This window comes from Octopus bimaculoides, chromosome 2 (assembly GCF_046866305.1).
Source record: "Octopus bimaculoides isolate indiv1 chromosome 2, ASM4686630v1, whole genome shotgun sequence".
Taxonomy (NCBI): Eukaryota; Metazoa; Mollusca; class Cephalopoda; order Octopoda; family Octopodidae; genus Octopus; species Octopus bimaculoides.
Window position 1 is genome coordinate 178,815,247 of NC_142929.1, and position 22,500 is coordinate 178,837,746.

The window sequence follows — 22,500 nt, forward strand, 5'->3', positions numbered from 1 at the left end:
TCTTGCATCACTGGCGCTTTAAAAGTTCTATTAAATAGGTTTGAACAATAAACAGAATTTTAAAATATGCATTTTTATAAAATCTCCCATGAAAAGTGATATCTCAAGAAAAAAGGAACGAAAACAATAAATGGGATTTTTTTTTTTCATTAACGAAATGAAAAGAAACACTGTTAAACAAAACATTGAAAATGGCGCTGATGTACTCACCAGCCATGAAATTTTCAACAATGATATCTAAAATAAATATGTTTTAAAGTAAAACCAAAACAGAAGAAAATTGCCTGTGGGATATGTGATTTCTTTTTTCGCCTTCTATCAATAAAGTAATTGAAATATGATAGAGATCACCAGGAAATTTATGGCCGCGTGAAATGGAAGTTTAGATGGCAAATATGCATTAACTGAATAGGAATATTCTTGAAATGTGGAAATATATGTATAGTGAATTTGAGTAAGTTCACATACGCACATTTTGTGAGCATGCATTCAGCCCTGACTATGTGAATAGCCGTTGTCTGTAAACTGTGGGCTTCTGAGCTGAAGGAACTCAAGGAAAGTTTAGATTGAATTCTATCGGGTGTGGCGATACTTGCTTGTGTTCATCCTACAGCGTGAGAAAGCAGGTAAGAACCACACAGGTAAACATGTGGTAAGTGACATTCACTGACTTACACCGAATTTGAAGTGTTTTCGTTTTTCCTCTAGCGTGTATAAAATGAAATGACTAAAATTACGTCATATGTAAACAAACATGAGTTTGTTTTTGAAGCGCTGAAATGTATTGTAGTACTAGTAGAAAGATATATTTTTCAACGCGTAATACTGATAGAACAGCATATATAGGATGTGAGTTCGATTCTCATGGCTGGTTGCAGACAGATTTTTCTGCTGTGTAAGGATATTATCCTATATATGCTGTTCTATCAGTACTTACGCGTTAAAAAATATATCCTTCTACTTGTACTGAAGTAACTAAAATAGTGAAACAGAGTTTTCGTGGATAAATTCTCAGTAAGTTCATTTACTCGCATTTGATAAAAATATACTCAGCCACGCTACATAAATGGATGTCATATAAAATTCACGAGTTTTTTCTCTGCAGGACTGTTCTGAGAGCAGGATTAGTATCTCCTAGTTGCTACAGCTTCATTAAATGTGACTACTGCGCTGTATGCGTCGCTAGCAAATGTTTTTCTATGCAAATAAAAGAAATCATCTCTAACCTTTATCCGTACATTGTTTCATACGAATCTCTATGCTGTATTTTAACTTTATAATACGAACTCGAATGACTAATCAATCAGTTAGCAAGTTGGTCTACAGAGTAGAAAGTTGGCTGTACTTTAATCAATAGGTCTGTTTCTAAATCGCAGGTGAATATATATGTCAAATGTAACATGTTCACAATTTATTCATACACACGTTGTGTCAATAATTGAGTTGTATGTGTGTGTGTGGGGGGGGGGGGGGTCTTTGTGGTCATCGTTACTGCATTTCGAAATCTTTATAAAAGGTTTTTTATAGATGTAATTTTTGACGCTGAATCCGAATTTATTCATTTATTCCATAAAATTTTGCCAAAATGTTACAGGTGTTCAAAGTTTGATAATTTTCAGAATTTTCAGCCAAGCAAAAAACAGCGCGTTCGCTGACTCTTCCATCGTCTGTCACAGTAGAGATAAATGGGTGGTGGTGGGGGACCAGTATGTCAAGATATTAAACATTGTAAAACATTAAAAGATTCGCGAGCAAATTAAATATTTAAAAGCTACGAGCAAACCAATAGGAGTTGCGAGAAAAAAACAGACAAAACATTAAAGTATACACGAGCAAACTAAACAGTGAAAAACATTTAAACATTCGTGAAGAAATTAAATATCTAAAAGCTATGAGCAAACCAACAGAAGTTGCTAGATATAACAGTCAAAACATTGCTTAAACAGACATTTATTAGTTAAAAAACACAACAACGAAAGTTTGCAACACACTGTAGGGTTTTATACAATAAACTATCTTTCTCTTATCTCCTTCTCCATATAAATTCACAAAGATAAGAGCCAACCATGGAAAGGTGTGTTCCACACCGGCGTTTGCTTCCACCATTTAAAGATGCTCAGGTACTCTCAATTTGTTGATTACACTCAATTTGGCGGATACATTCATTTGCGCATGCGCAGCATCTTTGATCATTATAGAAACAGAGTTCTTCGCAGTCAGTCATGCAAAACGTGGTGCTTCTTTGCTTAATATGCTAATAGAACTTTACGGTGATGTGTAAAATATTCACTTCTGATTGATTAAGATACCAAAATTTTGCAGATTTTAAAAGCTAATAATAACTTTCTAATTATGAATTTATACGGAAAATGATTTTCATTTTCCTAATTAGTACACAAAACAATTTGAAAACAATTGGAACGCAATTGTAGACTATATATATACATGGGTCTTTGTGATTATCGTCCCAGTCTACAATATGTATATATATATATATATATATATATATATATATATATATATATATATATATATATATACTTACACGGGTATGTATTTGTATTATATATATTTTCATCTATTCTTCTATTCTTCTATTTGCTTCAGTCATTTGACTGTAGCCATGCTGGAGCACCAACTTTATTTGAACAAATCGACCCCAGGATATATTCTTTTTAAGCCTAGTACTTATTCTATTGGTCTCTTTTGCCGAACCGCTAGGATACGGGGACGTAAACACGCTAACATCGGTTGTCAATCGATGGTGGGAGGCACAGACACACAAACACGCACGCACACACATATATATATATATATGACGGGCTTCTTTCAGTTTCTGTCTACCGAAACCACTCACAAAGCCTTTGTCGGCCCGAGGCTATAGTAGAAGACACTTGCCCAAGGTACTACGCAGTAGGATTGAACCCGGGTTTGTAAGCAGACTACTTACCACACAGCCACTCCTGTGCCTATACTCACACATACACACACACACATACACACACACACACACACACACACACACACACACACACATATATATATATATATATATATATATATATATATATATATATATATATATATATATATAACCTTGTATGTATATGTGTATATGTGTGTGTATGTATATCTTTATGGGTGAGAGAGAGAGAGAGAGAGAGAGAGAAAGAGTGTGAGTGTGTAGACACATATGTATGAATGCATGTATATATGTATAGAGAAATAGAAAAGAACTCGAAAGTATTTAATTCGAGAGCAGCTATCAAGGCCTGCGGCGCTTAAACCGAGTGAACTCATTCAACCTTTTTCTTTTTTTATTATTTGATAAGGAATATACTCTTTGTTCATTACCTTTGCTCCCTCTCTCTTTCTGTGCCTTTTTCTCCTTTCTCTCTCTCTCTCTCTCTCTCTCTCTCTCTCTCTCTCTCTCTCAGTCTCTCTCTCTCTCTCTCTCTCTCTCTCTCTCTCTCTCTCTCTCTCTCTCTCAGTCTCTCTCTCTCTCTCTCTCTGTTTCTCTGTCTTTCTATCCTGAAGATTTGAAAAATTGTATCTATCATCATTCTCATAAATAATCTTAAAATTGGTTCCACAACTAAATAATCTAAGATCAAAATACGTATATATGTGATTGGAATTTTATGGGTCTTTTATTCATTTTTATTGCTGCAAAATAAATGGTTGACGCTACATTAAAACTGTAATCATTGTTGCTCTAAAGCAGCTAAGTATCAACCTCTCCACAAAATGAAATGGAAGGACGTATGAAAACGAAGCTTGTAGAAAGAAAGATTCCAAGCATTTGTTCACCATTATCAAGAGTAAATTCAATGATATCTGACGGCGATCGCCATGTAGTCTGTCGTCATGGTAATCAACAGACGAATAGTATAAACCAAGTGTATATTCGCTAGTTTTATTAGATAGATAAGCACAGAGTGCATTCCAGTCGCATCCAGAAACCCCAGAAATATGTCTTGTTTCGACATCAAACAAATTCTGCAAAGTTTTATATTCACTAAGTGACTTTCTATTCAAAATGTCAAATGATTCCATGCAGTATTCTCACTCTAAATTTAATTCTCTGTCATAAGATTCTCTGGGCAAACTAAACATCTTTTTAATTTAGAAAAAATAACTAATCCTTGAGTACATTTCTCAGCTTGTAGATACTCTCCTCACAATTACAAATTACATAAATCTGTTAAAATAATGCAAATACATATTCTTTTGTTCGTTTCAGCCCTGTGTCTGCGGTCAGGCTGGAGAATCACTTTGATTCTTAAATTTTACATATCATTCTTCTTTGGCTGATTTTTCAGGGTGGTGGGATTTCCTATTACCATCCTGTACGTGTGTTTTGCCTTGGATGCTGGCTCATAAGGAGGTCTGACACTGCAACTCTCATCTGCATTGTGGAGAGGAGAATTCCAGTTCATTTCTGAATACACACACGTCTATTTTATGTAGGTTACTTAATTCTTTTCACTGTGCGGTGAATAGCTGTGAGTCATTGAATTCTAAGGTATTGCAGTAGCTGATTCTGACTTTAGATGGAGTAGACCGTACCTTTGGTACAAAACAAGTGTCCAGTTCGGGCGTTATCTGTGTGTGTATATATATAACTGCTTGTTTGTGTATGCATATATATATATATATATATATATATATATATATATATATATATAATTTAAATAGGAAGCGTGCAAAGTTGAATATTAATTTGATTAATATCAATTTAAAACCAGTGGCCTAGCATATTGAAAAATTTGAAGATTCAGAAAAATTATATTACATACATATGAAAGGGAAGACCACTAAATTTGACATCCATTTTGCTAGAAGTAGACCACCTATGGTCTGACCACTAAGAAAAGATTGTTCTCAAGAAAATTCGGCAAACACCACAGTAATTACGTAAGTGGTGACAACGAGACCAGTCCATGATTAATCTTTATATTTTGTATCATTTCATTTGTCTTGCTCGCTTACGTTCTGATGTTTGCTGAATTGTGTGTATTTTAATGTGAAGACACCCAACTTTTCTACACACTGTATTTTTGGTGTTCATGTTACTGAAAAATGTATGCTCTTAAATCGAAAGAACTACAGATAGACAGACAGATAGACAGAGACAGACAGGCAGACAAACACAAATAGATAGAGATAAAATAAAGATAGGTACAAAAGTCTATAGTCAGGTAGATAATTATCATTTAGTTGTCCATATCCAAAGAAAAGCACTCATAAATGCAAAATAGAACCGTTATATTTGTATATCATCGAGCAGTATATTATTGGCTATGGTATCGGAAGCAAGGCTAAATATTCACAGATCCTCTTTTAGAAACACAGATGGAGCAGAATATTATAACACTAGCTACATAGCGCTATTAAAACAGGATGCAATCCTATATAAAATCGCATGGACATTGCTAGAACATCCTTGACCTTATATGAATGGAAGTAGACGTTGCAAGCTTTGCTTGGTCGTGGGGCACTCCCTGAACTAAAAAAGTGAAATATTGGGAATTAGTTTCGTCAACGTGGTTATCCGCATTTTGGAAGGACAGAAGTATAAGCGTGTATACGCATACAAGGGATACTATTCAACCACGACTAACGCAACTCTTATTTCTCTCCTGGTAAATGTTATAGGTTTTCACTGTTTTTTTTCCCCAGTTCTTTTACCAATTACAAGCCAGCAATGACCTCCAGCATAGAAAAGATTATGCGTTTCCCGCCACCACGTCTGTAGAGTCATCAATACCAAGTGAAAATTTCTTCGAAAACCAACGGTAACATTCTGATCAATTATATGCCATAAGCAGCAATATAGAGCTCTACGATAGAACAACATATATATATATATATATATATATATATATGTATATATATATATATATATATATACATATACACACATACATATATATATATGTATATATATATATATATATATATATATATATATATATATATATATATATATATATATATATATATATATATATACACACATACATATATATATATATATATATATATATATATATATATATATATATATATACACATACATATATATATACACACATACACACACATATATATATATATATATATATAAATACATACATATATATATATATATATATATATATATATATATATATATACAGACAGACAAACAGAGAGACAGACAGACGGACAGACAGACAGACAGACAGATAGATAGATAGATAGATAGATAGATAGATAGATAGATAGATAGATAGATAAAAGTTGCGCTGTGAAAACTGTAAATATATGGTTGATAACTGTTAAAAAATATATCATTGCATCAAATATTTTTTAATCGTTATATAACACACACTCGTAAATGTTATCCACTCAAATCAACTACATGTGTGCTTGTCTGTGTCTGTGTTTTTTTAATTTATACAGACACATATATATACTATATATATATATATATATATATATATATATATATATATATATATATATATATATATATATATATATATATATATATATATATATATATATATAAACATATATATATAAACATATATATATATAAACATATATATATATATAATTGTGTATATATGTATACTTCTGTTTTCATCGATATTTCCTTAAATTTACCGTCCACCCATACGCTTGTAAATTTATGTATCAATGGTTTGTCCTCTTATTTTCTTTTTAACTTGATGACTTTTTTCAGCCTGTCAGAAAAGTTGCACGAAGAAATCTTTTAAGTTTACAGTCAACCTCTTTTATAGGAAATTATTTATAGATATACATCTCCATTCCCTTTACAATACAAAATGACCACTCTTAAATTACAAATTAAGTAACTACATATTCCTCAATCCTCACTTTATCTTTTTCCCAGATCACCCCCGTTAATATGGCTGCTAATAGACCAGTGAGTTATTTCCCTTGTGCTATTCTCAAATTTTAAAACCCGAATTTACATTCTCGTATTCTATCAGCTGTATTATTTTTTTAAAATACACTTGTTCTCGATTTTGCAGCGCTATTATCGTACTTCCTTTCTCATGATATATTCGTTGGTTTGTTTATTTATTTATCTATTTGTTTATTTATTTATTTATTTATTTATGTATATATCATTTCTTTTTTGTAATTCTTTCTTTGATAACATTCTACTAGATATATATCGTGTTTCTCATAAATATAAGCAAATTGAATTTATTGTATTGTTGATTAGCTTCAGTTCTTTTCTACTTTAATTAATATCATTTCTAAGAATAACCCATATTTGCACGCTCACACGTATATAAATATTTGTATCAGAATGTTATTACAAAAAGTTATCACATCTCTGCAAATATCTAAATATTTTGAACAGATTTGATACGAAAATAATTGCAAATAATTTTATGTTTTATTAAAGACAAAATTAACTGTTAATTTAAATAATGCTGATGAAAATAGAAGCTCTTTATTCACGTTTGTTATTATACATTTAGTTTATTTTTGCCTCAAAACTGAATTCAAACATTGGCAGCAATTGGAAACTAATGAGAAGCATCATTTTAAAATATAATGTATGTTTTCCACTCTCATCATGACGGTTTTTGGTGTTATAAAAACAAAGAAAACTTTGTGAATTGAATATTTTGTAAATGGTATTTCAGCTTATAAATTATGTAAATATTTCAAGATATATTACTTATCTGTATAGAAACTGAAGTTAATATGGAAACAGAGCAGGAAGATATTGAATATACGTTTTCATTGAGACGAAAATGTAGTTTTACAAAATTACATTCGTAAAGTATTATCGTGAATTGTAAGGTAAGTATTAACATAATGAATGTAATAAAGGTCGCTAAACACATAAAAATAAACTTGTATGGTGGAGAAAAATACATTAGTTCAATGACTATGCTTTTGTTATTATTTCAGTTATAGTGGATGCAGTTTGGTTTTGTTAAATCTATCCATCAAAGCGTAGGATTCACTGTAGTTGCTAAAGTAGTGCTGTGTTAATTACTAACGTGATGTACATTGTTGTACAACAGAGGACGAGATATAAAAATGTTATTTAAAAACTGTATTTCAAACCAGATATAGTCAGTGAGAAAGATATGCATTTAGATTTTTTTCAAATAATTCAACTCAGTCAAAATTTATGCCGCGTATATCTTTCGTCTATTTAACCGGTATGCATAAATGATATTCTTGGTAATATACACTGTCAGTGCCAAGTCATAAACATAACAGTTTTGCCTTTTGCATCCCTTCTAGATTTAGGTCAGGGAATAAATATTAGAGTAAAATAAAGTGTAGAAAATGACCTATAAGAACACGATTTGATCATTATGGAATGACACTGCTTCTAACGGTGAACCACATCTTGTTATGATGACTTATTACAGATTAATGGACTAAAGTATTGAAATGTGATTTAGTTTTTTTCACTGTTCAGATCTAATTTGAAAACACATAAGCTGAGGGAAATGATTCACATGAGCTAATGCCATGCGTTTGAACAAATGAATTAGGTGTGGTGTAATGAATGTCTTATAAAAAATATTCATAGTTTCTTGAAATAACCCTCTAAGCTGGATAAAGAAAATAAAACCTTGGCGACAGTTGTTAGCAACGGTGAGTGAGAAGGGGGAGATAACATATGCATAATCTTCATAATTAAGGAGTAAAACAAGTTAAATGAAATGCCTCGAATGAACCAATAGCATGGTTTGGAGCAAATAAATTTATGTGGGATGTACTAAATGGAATACAAAATATGTGTCATTTAATTCAATTTGTCCTCCAACTTAATAGCAAACAAAAGTTAATTGCCATTGTTAGTGACTCTGAATAAGGAAAATAATTTTCAGAAATTAAGAACAATCTTTCAAAGTTAATTAATCTACGAACATTCGATATTTGGACTTCAGTCTTACACCCTTTCAAAGCCTAGCCAGGCTCATGCGTCCGGCTTCCCGGTTTCTATGGCGTATGTGTTCCCCTAGCTGGACGGGACGCCAGTCCATCGCAGCGTTATTCAAGAAACGGGAAGAAAGTGTGAGAGAAAGTTGGGGTGAAAGAGTACAACAGGGGTCGCCCCCTCCCCTGCCGGAGCCTCGTGGAGCTTAAGTGTTTTCGCTCAATAAACACTCACAACGCCCGGTCTGGGAATCGAAACTGCGATCCTCCGACCGCGATTCCACTGCCTTAACCACTGGGCCATTACGCCTCCCTATATCTGGACTTGGGCAAGGAATAAAATGTGGATATATTTCGGTCTACTGGGCAACACAGCACAGCACAAGCTAACCAAGTTATTTTTTCGCTACGTGGTCGACTCGATTTGCTTTTACACTTATGTATATCATGCAATTACTTTGGCTTAAATCCTGATTCGTTCTTTTATTTAATATTAATAATTACACTATAAGGATAGTATTGTTAATACACTTTTTGGTATATTGTACATCTGAGGTCTCTTTGAATTTCTTTAAATTCTCTTTAAATAATACGAGATCTAAAGCATTTTTACTAAAATCAATTACTTTAATGGATGTCTAATGTCACTTCTTATTGGTTGAAACACTGGAGCTCATCTAAAAATCTAATTTAAAAAAGCATCCCGATTGAGCGCACAAAAAATATTATACTCCATAGCATTAAATGTATAACAGGGGTATCAATCTGACACAAATATCCACAATTTCAAAATGCTCTCTCAATGCTGTATTAGTATAACGCTCGGGAATAGAGAAAGTCTTTAACGTTTCGAGCCGACGCTCTTCAACAGAAAGGAACACGGAAAGAAACACGGAGAGAAAAAAAATATATGTGTAGTGGTCAGCAATCTATCATGGAGAATGCCGGACAAAAGGGTCACACAGGAGAGTTAAGAAGAAGGGGAAGTGCCAGGTGGGTATGAGAGAAGAGGAAGGGCCAGGTGGGTATGAGAGAAGGGGAAGGGCCAGGTGGGTATGACAGAAGGGGAAGGTGGGTATAGGAGGAGGGAGAAAGAGAGGAGGGAGAAAGAGAGTAAGAGAGAGAGAGTAAGAGAGCAGAGAAAAGAGTAGGGGTGAAGAGAAGTAGGAGTAAAGAGAAGTAAAGAGAAGTAGGAGTCGGGGCAGGAAAGAAGAGGTAGGTGGGAGGTAGTAGGCGGGAGGGGAGAGGGGTAGAGATGCAGAGAGGCAAGGGGAGGGGGTTAGATGAAGAGGAGAGGAGGGTTGAGCACATGTGACGCAAAGGAGCGAAATATATATATATATATATATATATATATATACATACACACACATATATATATACATATATATATACTTTTATTCTTTCTTGTTTCAGCCATTTGACTGCAGCCATGATGGAGCACCGTTTTTATTCGAAGGAATCGACCCCAAGACGTATTCTTCGTGAGTCTAGTACTTATTCTACCGGTCTCCTTTGGGGACGTAAACACACCAGCATCGGTTGTAAAGCGATGGTGCGGGGACAAGCAGAGATACACAAACTTATATACATATATACCCATATATATATATATATATATATATATATATATATATATATATATATATATATATATATATATATATATATATATGTATGTATGTATGTATGTATGTATATATATATATATATGTATGTATAGATAGATAGATAGATAGATGGATAGATAGATAGATAGATAGATAGATAGATAGATAGATAGATAGTGTGTGTGTGTGTGTGTGTGTGTGTGTGTGTGTGCTTGTGTATTTGTGCGCACGCGTGTTTGTATGTTGCGCATCATGTTTTCGAAGAAGGATGCGATTTTTTAACTGATACTCTGCCAGAACGGAGGTTGCTGGCGCACAGATTGCAGGAAATATGAGACTGAGCTCGCCTATAAAACTCCATTCGTGCGATGAAGCTACAATAGGGTCAATATTTAAATTTTGTAAGTGCTTGTGATTCTCAGACTGCCCGCTGCAACGAAATCTCTGTCGTTAACTTATGATTTATGACTAGCTCGTGTTATGACTTATGTTGAGAGAATGCCACATCTCGCTCGTCGTTCTGGCAGTTGAACCTGTCTCGTTGATATTTAAATTACCATGTCGTAATTCACCGAAATTCTAGTTATCGTTTGCATCTTGGACACACATAATACACAACACTGAACGTGGACTTGTGTCACTCGCTTGACTGCAGCCATGCTTGGAAGGGTTTTATCCCAACAGATCCATCCCTTACGCCGAGCTCTTGAATAACTGAGACAGAAACAAAGCAACGCCGGCTATCAAGGTGTTAGTGAACGATAGACTCACGTTCACACACACACGCATCAATATATATATATATAAATATATATATGGCAAGCTTCCACCTTCCAGTCTATCAACACTACTCATACGGGTTTGGTCAGCCTGAGGTTATAGTAGAAGACACTTGCCAAACGGGCCACGCGGTGGTACTGAAACTGGAACCATGTGATTGAGAAACAATCTTCTTAGAACACAGCTACGTTTGCGCTTACATGTACACATTTGACAAAATAAAGGGATTTCCTTATGAAATATTGATTCCCTTTCTTTGTAATCAAGACGGCATTAACAAATATGATATGAAACAAAATATACATGGATCACTTAGAAGTGAAATCTAGGTGTCAGCTCTAAAAATTGTTCCTTTTCTCCCAATAAATTCTTGGTACATATTTATGATCAGAATTTCAAATAGTCTATGATTATGACAGAAGTGTGCAAGATAGTATGGTGCATCGGTCTAACTGCATAATTTATTTCTATTTATTCAGGATGAATAACAATGATACTTACCAGCCTGCAACGGAATCTAAACAAGCGACCATGTCGTTTATAAACTACACATTTGTAATATCGTTGGCCGAACGTATAAAATCAATCTCCTTTCTTTATCTTTATTTCCATTACTGTGAGGACAGCTTTTAGTTCTGGAGATAAAGATGTTGGGGATGATCTCCCACGAGACTTCCCACAACTCAGTTTAGCTGATTCCGGCTGAGAGAAAAAGAATCGACAGCGGTACTTGACACATACTGTATTTATTATCGGCGAAATGTTGAGCAGCACGTTGACCTCGGTGGAATTTTATCGCAGAACACAAAATGTCAGGGCGAATATTGTAATGCTCCGTACTATGCACAGTAAGCCCAAGCAATCCGCCGTCTCTGAAGATGTTAATCTTCATGATATAAAGAAAATACGACGTCAATGTGAATGTTGATAGTGATGACGACAACGTTGTCACTGCTGCTGCTGCTACTGATGATGGTGATGCTAATGATGATGATCATCATGATCATGATCATGATGACGAAGACGACGACGATGAAGATGACGACGATGACGTCGATGATGATATAGAAGTCAGTTCTTGTAAAAATCATTTCGTCAATTTTTTATGCTGTAACATTATTTTTATTGAAATATTTATACAGTCAGTAGTCAGTTTTATGAACAGTCATAAAGAATAACTAATATCGAAACTGCCATGAAAGTAAAATACGACAGTAGAGTATTAAGTAAAAGCTGTAGCGTAGGAAATTTTATATACAAAATGAGTATTTATTATAAGATATCAAAATCTTCAGTGAAACATAAAACACGAAGCTAACGATCGGGTTATTTTAACCTGAGCATATTCATGTATTATTTATGAGGGGAATAAGGAACTTGAGTTATTTCACAAATGAATTTACGAGCGTTAGGTAATAACATCGAATTACTGTAAAGCAATACAGTCTTATGAAACAAACATTTTATATTATGATACAAAAGCAACTATTGCAATTCACATTTGATATTTCACATATTACGACATAATATACACAAAATACTAATTTAACAGGAGAAAAAATACAGAAAAATGACACCCAAGAAATTATTCGTCTCTAAATTATTGGATGCTTTATAGTGTGTAAACATATGACCAAAATCATTTAGGTTCCGGAACGAAATACTGTGATGAAATCAATAGCCCATGTTTGTAACAATTATTATTTTTGATATTGGGGATGGTTCTAATAATAGTACTAACAAAGATAATAATTGTTGTTGCTGTTGTTATTATTATTATTATTATTATTATTGTTCAGTAGTATTATTTTTATAACGTGCTTTCACTTCACTACCGAGCGCAGCTCTCTGCGCCTTGGGTATGTGCTGTGGTTTGGTGTGGTGCTCTTATGGTTACTGTGTTGAAAGTGTTTTGCGTAGGATGTGTGCTGTGCCTAGTAGTGCAATAGCAATTGTTTCTGTTTTTAGATTCCGCATTCGAGTTATCTCTATTTCCAGGTTTTTGTATTTTGAAAGTTTTTCCATTTCTTTTAGAGAGACGTTGTCATCTGCTGGTATTGATACATCAATTAGAAAGCATTTTTTTCTTCATGATCTTTGACAACTATATCTGATTTATTTGCCTTAATTTCTCTATCTGTGTGTATTGGCATATCCCAGAGTATGGTTGCTTTCTCGTTTTCTGTGACCTTTTCTGGCGTGTGTTTATACCATCTTTTTTCCATAGTGTTGGCATAGCTTCCAGTGTTATATAGGTCCCAGTTCTGTCGTATCTGTGAATATATTCCTTCTTAGCCAGGACTGGGCAGCCAGAGATAATATGATTTATTGTTTCTTGTCCATCTCCACATATTCTACAGTTACTTGTTATGTTTCTTTTCATTATATGTTTTTGGTAATTTCTGATGGGGAGGCTTTGGTCTTGTGCAGCAATTAAAAATCCTTCAGTCTCTGCTTTGAGTCCTGAGCTTCTCAACCATTGCTGGGATTTTTCTTTGTCTATTTCTTTTGCATTTAGTTTAGCCCAGTATTTACCATGTAGAGGCTTTTCTTGCCATGATTTTATCATGGTCCGTTGCTGTTCTAGTTTTAGTTTGGATTTCATTTGTTTTATAGCTTTTGTTGTTTCTTCTTCTTCTTCTTCGTCTCCTCCTCCTCCTTCTTCTTTTTTCTTCTTCATCTCCTCCTCCTCCTCCTCCTTCTTCTTCTTCTTCTTCTTCTTCTTCTTCTTCTTCTTCTTCTTCTTCTTCTTCTTCTTCTTCTTCATATTTGTTAGGTAGTATGATTTCTTGTTTGTATTTGTCAGCTTCCTTGAATACTGAAAACAGTTTTTTTTTTCGTGTTTTGTGGCTATTTGTATTAGTTCTCCATGTTTCTGACGTATGCATTTTTGTAGTCCTATGCTGGTTATTTTATAATAGTTTTCCAGCTGTATAAGGCCTCTACCATCTTCTATACGTTGCATATATAGCCTTTCTATGTCAGATTTTGGGTGGTGCCTCCTAGAGCCTGTCATTATTTTTCCTGTTTTCCTGTCTATTTTCGTTAGTTCATTTAGTGTCCAATTAAGGATATTGTAGCTGTAACTTATAACTGGGACGGCTAAAGTGTTAATACCTATTATCTTGTTTTTGCATTGAGCTCTCTTTTAAGTATTGATCTAACTCGTCTATAGTATTCTTTCTTTATTTTCTCTTTCATTTGTGTGTGTTGTATCTTATCTAGTTCAAATATTCCTACATATTTATGTCTGGCTTTGGTCTAATGCTCTTATTTCATTGGCTTTATCTAGTGTGATGTTGCTACTCTTAATTAGTTTTCCCTTTTTCATGGTTGCTTTGGCACATTTTTCTAATCGAAATTTTATATCTATTTCTTTGATTATTATTATTATTATTATTATTTGTGAGGCTTGTTTATTCTTCTGTTGTTGATTATCAGTGCTCGGTGCTGTACAAATATGATAATGTATTTAATTATTTTGCTATATTTCTGTTCCTTCTCACATAATATAGTATTGCTTTGATCAATATTTTGGTAATTTTACTGTCATATTTGTATGTGAGTTGATTTAACAACAAGATTAATATAGGTCATGTTTATTCGTGAAAAATCTTTCTGAAATTGTAAGAGATATTTCATCGCGAAGCATCTTTATTATGGCTTGTACAGAATTCCAATAAATTTCATAAAGGTTTCCTGTTTATTTCATTTTGTGCATATCTGTTTGAACCGTACATAGCTTTTGGCTATTCAGCATGTACGTTGTAAATATATTTCTTTCTTTCTTTCTTTCCCTCTCGCTATATATCTATTCATCATCTGTCTAGCAATCTCTTTTACCTCCTCTCTTTCTCTCTCTTCCTCTCTGCATATAAATATCCTTGTGCGTATTTGTCTTTCTGTGACTATTTGAACTGAATTCCTCTAATCATTGTTTAGTGTTTAGTTATGTGATACATATTGAAACGGCGGACGGGATCGTAAATATTATGTTGCAATCGCTTTACACCGATGACTAACTTCCAGGCTTTTCAGTTGAGCGTTTTACATTCCAAGTACAGATAACGTATACTTTCTTATATGTAAAATAGAGAGCTGCAAAATGTTGATCTACCGGTGTTACGAATCCAAATAATAAATAGAACTCCTTCTAAGAACGTATACAATCTAAGACAAAAACATTGCAAGAATGATGAATTTAATAACATTAGTCGGATATAATTTCTTCTGCGTTGTTCAAATTCTCATCAAAACCTGAAGAAGAGATATTACTGGAGATACTTTCCCTGCTTTTAACCTGGGTGGTCTTAGCTGATCAAATGTATTCCATGTTACATTACATATGTGAGACATTGTCGCATTATTCATAACCTCTTATATAATATAGAACACCTTTGAGTTGATTTCGTTTTCTCAATAGAACAAACTTGCTTATCTCGCCACAGCCTACAAACTACTTTCAGTTTTCAGTTCAATATAAGATAGTGACTTAAATTCTTTTATAAAACGTATGAACGTCACACAATCTATACTTATTTTCAGATATAAACGCATAAAGTATATCTATTGTAGGAAAAACAAAAATCAATAATTATTTGGCTTCCTGTCAAGGCTATAAAGAAATATGACAAATGTCATTTCATTAAAAGGATAATAAATGCTGTTATACGAAATAAACTTATAAAATGAAGAAACTATGAAATTGTTCACAAAACAAAATGCGACAGTGTTTTAGTCCAAGTAGAAATATTTTCTAAGGTCACAAATTAAAGTCGCATGTAACTTATACATAAGACGTTTATCTTTTATTTTTTCATCTTATTTTTTACTTGTTTCAGTTATTTGGACTGCAGCTATGCTGCAGCAGCGCCTTCAAGGGTTTGGTCGAACGAATTGGCTCAGTGGTTATTGTATTTAACGTTGATACTTATCCGCTAGCTTTCTTTTCGTTGAATATACAGTCAAGTGTAATCGAGTGACAAAATTGTTAGAGACGCTAAAAACATACTGCGTGACATTTTTTCAACTCTTTTGCTGATATCCTCTCCACTGTTCATCCCTCAATGATATATATTTATTCCTTTATCTGACGAATATAAGTTTTCTAAAATCTTTTCTAATACAGATGTAAATAATTTGGGTGATATGGTGTCTCCTTGTCTGACTCATTTACCAACTTTGATATAAAATGCTTTGTTGTTTATAGTTCTACAATCAGTGTACACATTATCTGTAGTTCTACAATCAGTGTACACATTATCTGTAGTTCTACAATCAGTATACACATTATCAAATTAGTAATGTTGCATCTTTCAGGTGCATATTACTAAGCTGGCAATAAAATGTTTACGGTTGCCTGGATGGAACCATAGAGCTATCAGAACTAAAGAACAGGAAATCATGATGGTCTTCGGGAGGACATACGCCCTCTACTGCTTAGATAACTGCTCCCAACTATGGAGTATAAAATTAACGGTGGAACTAGGAGTGATACAAATGCGACATGTCAGCTACTGGGAAAGGCTGAAAAATGAAGACTGTTACTTACATATCGGGTACGATATATAATGATATACATCACGAACATTCTGAAAGGACTTGTTCAAACAGCAGATGGAACGCCACTGCTGATGATCGCAAACTCGTCATCAAGATACTGCAAAGGGTTGTATATACATGAACATATAAACATATATATATATACATATACATACATAGACACAAACATACTTACACATACACACAAATATATATATACATATGTATATATATGTTGATATATATATATAAACATATATATATATACTTATACACACTCACGCACATAATATATATATATGAATGATGTATATGTATGTATATATATATATATATATATATATATATATATATATATATATATATATATATATATATATATATATATACATATACATATATATTTATGTATATGTGCGTATATATATAAATATTTGTCCGTAGATATATATATATGGGGGGGCGCATACATGTAGGAATTTGGAAACAAAAGGGAAAAACAGTGACTATGGTATAGAAATAAAGTGTAATTGTTGCAGTCTTTGATTACACTTCGCAACTACAGGAAAAACTCGAAGTAATGCGGGAGATTAAATTTTACGAAATAGCAATACATGTGTGTGTGTGTGTGTGTGTGTGTGTGTGTGTGTGTGTGTGTGTGTGTGTGTGTGTGTGTGTGTGCATGTGTGTTTGTGCATGAGTGTGTGTGCGTGTGTGTGTTTATGGGTGCATGCGTGCGCGTGTAACAAAAGTTATAGATACACAGGCCCAAATAAGTTTAAGGCTGATGATAATAGTTCAATTCCATCATTAATACATTCTTAACAAAATTGTATAAAATTATTTTACTGTTTACAGTTTATGTAGAATTTTTTTTCGCTTTCCAATGAGATAGGCATTATATATCTTTCTATAATTCGAATAATTTTAATGCTTAATTAAATGAAATGATTACAAATTGTCGGTAAAATAAGTTTAAGACCGTACCAAGATTATGCAAATTCATGAACCAAATGGGTGGTCATAAAGCTGGTCGTAATGCACTGCGTTGTTTAATAATTCAGCATCGTTACACATTAATTCACTAGGGGAAAGTGTCGCAATATCAGCTTAGTTTATAGATTAAAGATCGTGTTGTTTCATCAGCAAAATGTGCCCTTCATGAACAGTAGCAAGCAATTAGGATGCAGCAAAACGGCTTGTGTTCAGGCATCGAAGTTTTTCCAAATCACTGGTCAATACAAAGATCGGCAAAGAATGTGCGCTCCGAGAGAATATTCATCTTTACACCATTTAAGGGCACTGCGTATATAGAACAGATCCTCTTAATTGTCCATTCCGTGATAAATGGAAACGACTACCTTCCTATTTCAATTTGGTAACGTGACTACGCATTCTGGACAGGCTGCGGTATATAGTTTTTAAAGTTTAGCATGCAGTCAACTTTTGAACGAAAAGTAAGTCTGTTATGACAACGTCATTTACAAAAGCAAATCACGCTGGTAGTAATAGTAACCAGTGTATTTCCCTTTAGATAATTTGCTCACAAGAACGCTACCATGGCCATCAAAGAGTGGAGTAGAGAAACTGTATATCTTATTATGGAGGCTGTATCCAGTGACTGTCATTGGTCACGAACATTTCAAGGCATATCACACAAAGACAATTTGGAATGAAAATAATTCAACTCTTTGTGAGTCAGTACATAGGGAAACGATGCATATGCAATCGATATATTTAGAGGATAATTGGGTGGCGTATCTTTCCGAGTGTCGCAATGTATACATATACTCCGTAAATATTTATTTTTCTTTATCACAATAAGTTCTATATAGTTGTCTTTTAAATATTATTTGCACTACAAGCTTAATTCCGAAACCAGATAATATTGATATTCATGTTTTAATACAGCAGTGATTGTGTTAGGAAGTTTCTTTCTGTTTCTACTCATCTGTTGTTCACTTTAAAAATACTTTCATTAAAGATATATTATCTAAGCCTGGCTGTACACAGGCCTACAACAATTTTCTTCTCGCTGTTGTCAAAACATTTGAACCTGAACTAGGGTCCCTTAGTGCAGATTTGTGTTCATAATTGCTCCCAACATTCGAACGTTCTCCAGTATGTTGATGTTGTTAACTATCGAATATTTCAGCATAGTTGGCTGTTTTCTTGTTGCCCGAGTTATTCAAAACTATTACAAATAAATTTCACGCTGCTACCTCAATGAATTTAATTGTATTTATAAGTTCCCATCTTCCATAAATTTCCTGATGTAAGGCCCATCAAAAATCATCAAATACCATCAAATACTACCAAATACCATCAAGTACTCCACTATTCATCTTTTCACCGCTTAGGCCGGAAAATATGCTGTGGCTATAGTAAAAACACAGTCGATCTTTAATCCAGAGTTTTAAAAAAGTGCTTAATAATGCCAAGTTTGATATCGATTGGAAGTGGAATAATTTTTCTCAGTTGAAATAAAGACTCTTCAACTACAATGAAAGACCCAGGATTTGGTGTTCGCTGCGTCTATTATTAGCTAACCCAATGCTTTCTCCGGTTCTGTTCTCTCACATACATAAAAAGCATTGATATTTGGTGGAACCACTTTGTTACCACAAGAGAAAAGTGTCCCTCTTAAAGTCTACGAATATATACTACTGTTGATTGTGGTGCTTAATTTTCTCTTGCGCTCCTTTCACAACTTCATATTTATCTGCTAGTCTTGTAGACTGAGCAATTGGAACAGATAACAATATATTTCAATTATGAAGCTGAACATATTTGAAACTTTTCGAGCAATCAATATTCTGCGAATCACTTTCAACATGCTCTGCTAATACCATATCCTCCGACGCAGTCATTCAATGTTTATGCAATACACTAACACATCGTTTTCTATGAAGAAACGGAAGAAATTCAACATGCCTAGTGAGCCAATAGTGTCTAGTGAGCCTTCTTTAAAAAGGCTTTTTACCTTTAGGCGAGACGGAAGGACTTCTGCAGATTCTTTTGATAAGTTTAAGAAACTTACCGAGTCACTCAGTTCATCTTGATCAATTAGCTGTAGGTTTGACTCATAAGTAAATAACCTGAAATATTTCCTTCAGCAACTTGCCAACTGTTTCAACCTTCGCCATCGCAACAACAGAACTAACAGGGACATTATAATGCCTTGGCACGAGGGCCCTAAACGAAATGTGATGATTTGTCATGTTAGTCATTTAATACATCAGAATTTGAGAAATAAGATCGCCTTAACTTTATATCGGACAATGCTTACAGGAACACGTAAAATATTACTTCAGCTTGTACAAAACCCCTTCTTGAAGACGCGATGCCGTATAGAAATAACGTGAAACCAAACGAGACAGACTTTGAATTCAAAAGCCTGCTATTATGATAATCATTTATCCATAGAAGCGTTTGGATCTATGAAACCCAGTCCTTACAACACTTGTGCTAAATCTAATGACCGCATAGAAAAAGAAAACAATATTAGGACTAGTGGAATTTGATTTCAAGTCCACTAAATAGAAACTTATGACTGTAAAGAAATTAGTTCGTAGCTGAACTGTTTCTACCAATAAAAACAACAGCAACACAGACAGTATTGACTTACAGTATAACCATACAATGTATCCCATCACGTTATGCGACTTATTATGAAACCTGAATATTGCAGTCTCTAAAAGCTTTGGCAATGAAACCGTTTAAAATTCCCATCATGCTACATGTAAGATACCAGTTGATGGTATGGCGATAACTAACATCTAGAGCGATAATTACATTTACTATTGTAACCTAACCCTGTTTTTGCAAGAAGTTAATTTTTAACATGTCTTATGTCTATATGAAGCACGTTACAGCATATGTGCTTGTTTTTGTGTGAGTAAATTTGTATCTATCGTACACGAATAGATAAGAAAGTTAATGTCATAGTGTCATCTGAAATTATTATGCGCGTATCAATGTCATTCTGGAACTGCGTGCTGGATAAACTTAGTTTACCGTAGTTGATTATTTAGTTAGTAAGAAACTACATCGCTGTTGATTGGTTCCCTCTTAAAAGTTTGCAGCAGAGAATTTATGTCATAATTCATACGGAGATGTCACGATATATGCTGCACTTGGTAGCCATGATTGACAATGTTATTGGTTTTGATATATTGTTTGGCTAGGAGGAAACATCGATCGAATAAGAATATCCTAAACATAGTTAAAGACAAATACGTGAAGACGCTTGATCATGTTTGTTACTCACACATCGACATAATAAGTACCATATAATCATTTATAGAGATTCGTAAAAATTTCTTCAAATGAGCTGGCAAGTTTGAGATATGAATTGTTCTCTCATGCATTCTTTTAGAACTTTAACTAAACATTATTGTATTTACAAATGACAATCTGTCATTTAGTCTGAAGAACTGTAAGTATAACTCTGCCGATGTTTATTATAGATGTGTGTCGTTAAAAAAGAAGAGAAATTGCAATGGTTATTTTTTTAAATAACACAGTAACTAGAAAACGGTGGAGAAATTATAATTTCAAAGAAAACAAAATACCAACAGCATATACTTTGCAACATAAAACAAATCACTCCATTTTTACTTTGCCTATATACCTATATGGCAGACTTTCTCTCACTCTCTCTTTGTCTACATTCCTGCAGGCATTCCCCTTTTATTCCCTCTCGCTGTCTCTCTTCCTCCTTTTCCCTGGCTGTCATTCTTTTCTGCTGTTGCTGTTATGTGACCCGCCTACACTGGTCCCGAGCTGACCACTCGCAAATACTTTGTCTCTCCTTCCTTTAGGACATTTTCTAAGCGTTACCAACTAACTATTCTTGTCCTCCTTACCCTAACGCTATATTTTGCTCGACGGTCCGTCCTTCTCCAGCGGCCTAAATCACACTCTGTGTCATTTTGCTTTGTTTTGTTTTGTTGTTTGCTCTCGGCCCTGAATTCTCCTCAAAAAATAATTTTTTGCGGGCGCCGCCAATTATGAAGTTCTCAGTCTTATTAAAGGTACGAAACTGTGTATTAGCAATTGGTTGATAACTGTTGAAGAATTAGGGACCTTCTATGTTTCTCTCCCGTCCGGTTTTACACTCAGTATATGTTATGTCGCATGTTTATTTACCATACATTTTTCATTTATATATATATATATATATATATATATATATATATATATAGATAGATAGATATATATATATATATAGATAGATAGATAGATAGATAGATAGATCGATAGATAGATAGATAGATAGATAGATAGATAGACAGATAGATAGATAGACAGACAGGCAGACAGACAGACAGAAAGTCAGTCAGACAGGCAGATATAGTTAGATACATAGGTACGTATGCATGTATGTATGTATGTATATATGCAATAGATGTACGTACGTACGAATATGGCATGAAAACATGTAACCTGCTTTATTTTAACCATTTTGGTTGCAATGGATTCAAATTCTTCGTGAAAAACATCAGGGTAAGCACCAAATGAAACTGATTCCAGGCCTACTTGTTTTATGTACTAAAATCAACTAATAAATGTTAATTTTCTTAATTGGATATTTGGTACTCAGAAGCATTCTTGTCGATCAACGTGCATCACTGCG

At 33.8% G+C, this 22,500-nt stretch overlaps 2 long non-coding RNA genes across 3 annotated transcripts in view; both read left to right on the forward strand.

Annotated features, from left to right (window-relative positions):
* Positions 1-22,500, forward strand: part of LOC149137297 (uncharacterized) — a 192,177-nt gene that overhangs the window by 63,898 nt on the left and 105,779 nt on the right. The window lies entirely within an intron of this gene.
* Positions 3,160-22,500, forward strand: part of LOC149137298 (uncharacterized) — a 36,560-nt gene continuing 17,219 nt past the window's right edge. For both annotated transcript variants that reach the window (XR_016240827.1, XR_016240828.1), the window contains exons 1-4: positions 3,160-4,466; positions 5,683-5,798; positions 7,721-7,833; positions 10,348-10,415. This is a non-coding gene — a long non-coding RNA (uncharacterized LOC149137298). The remainder of the gene's footprint in view (positions 4,467-5,682; positions 5,799-7,720; positions 7,834-10,347; positions 10,416-22,500) is intronic.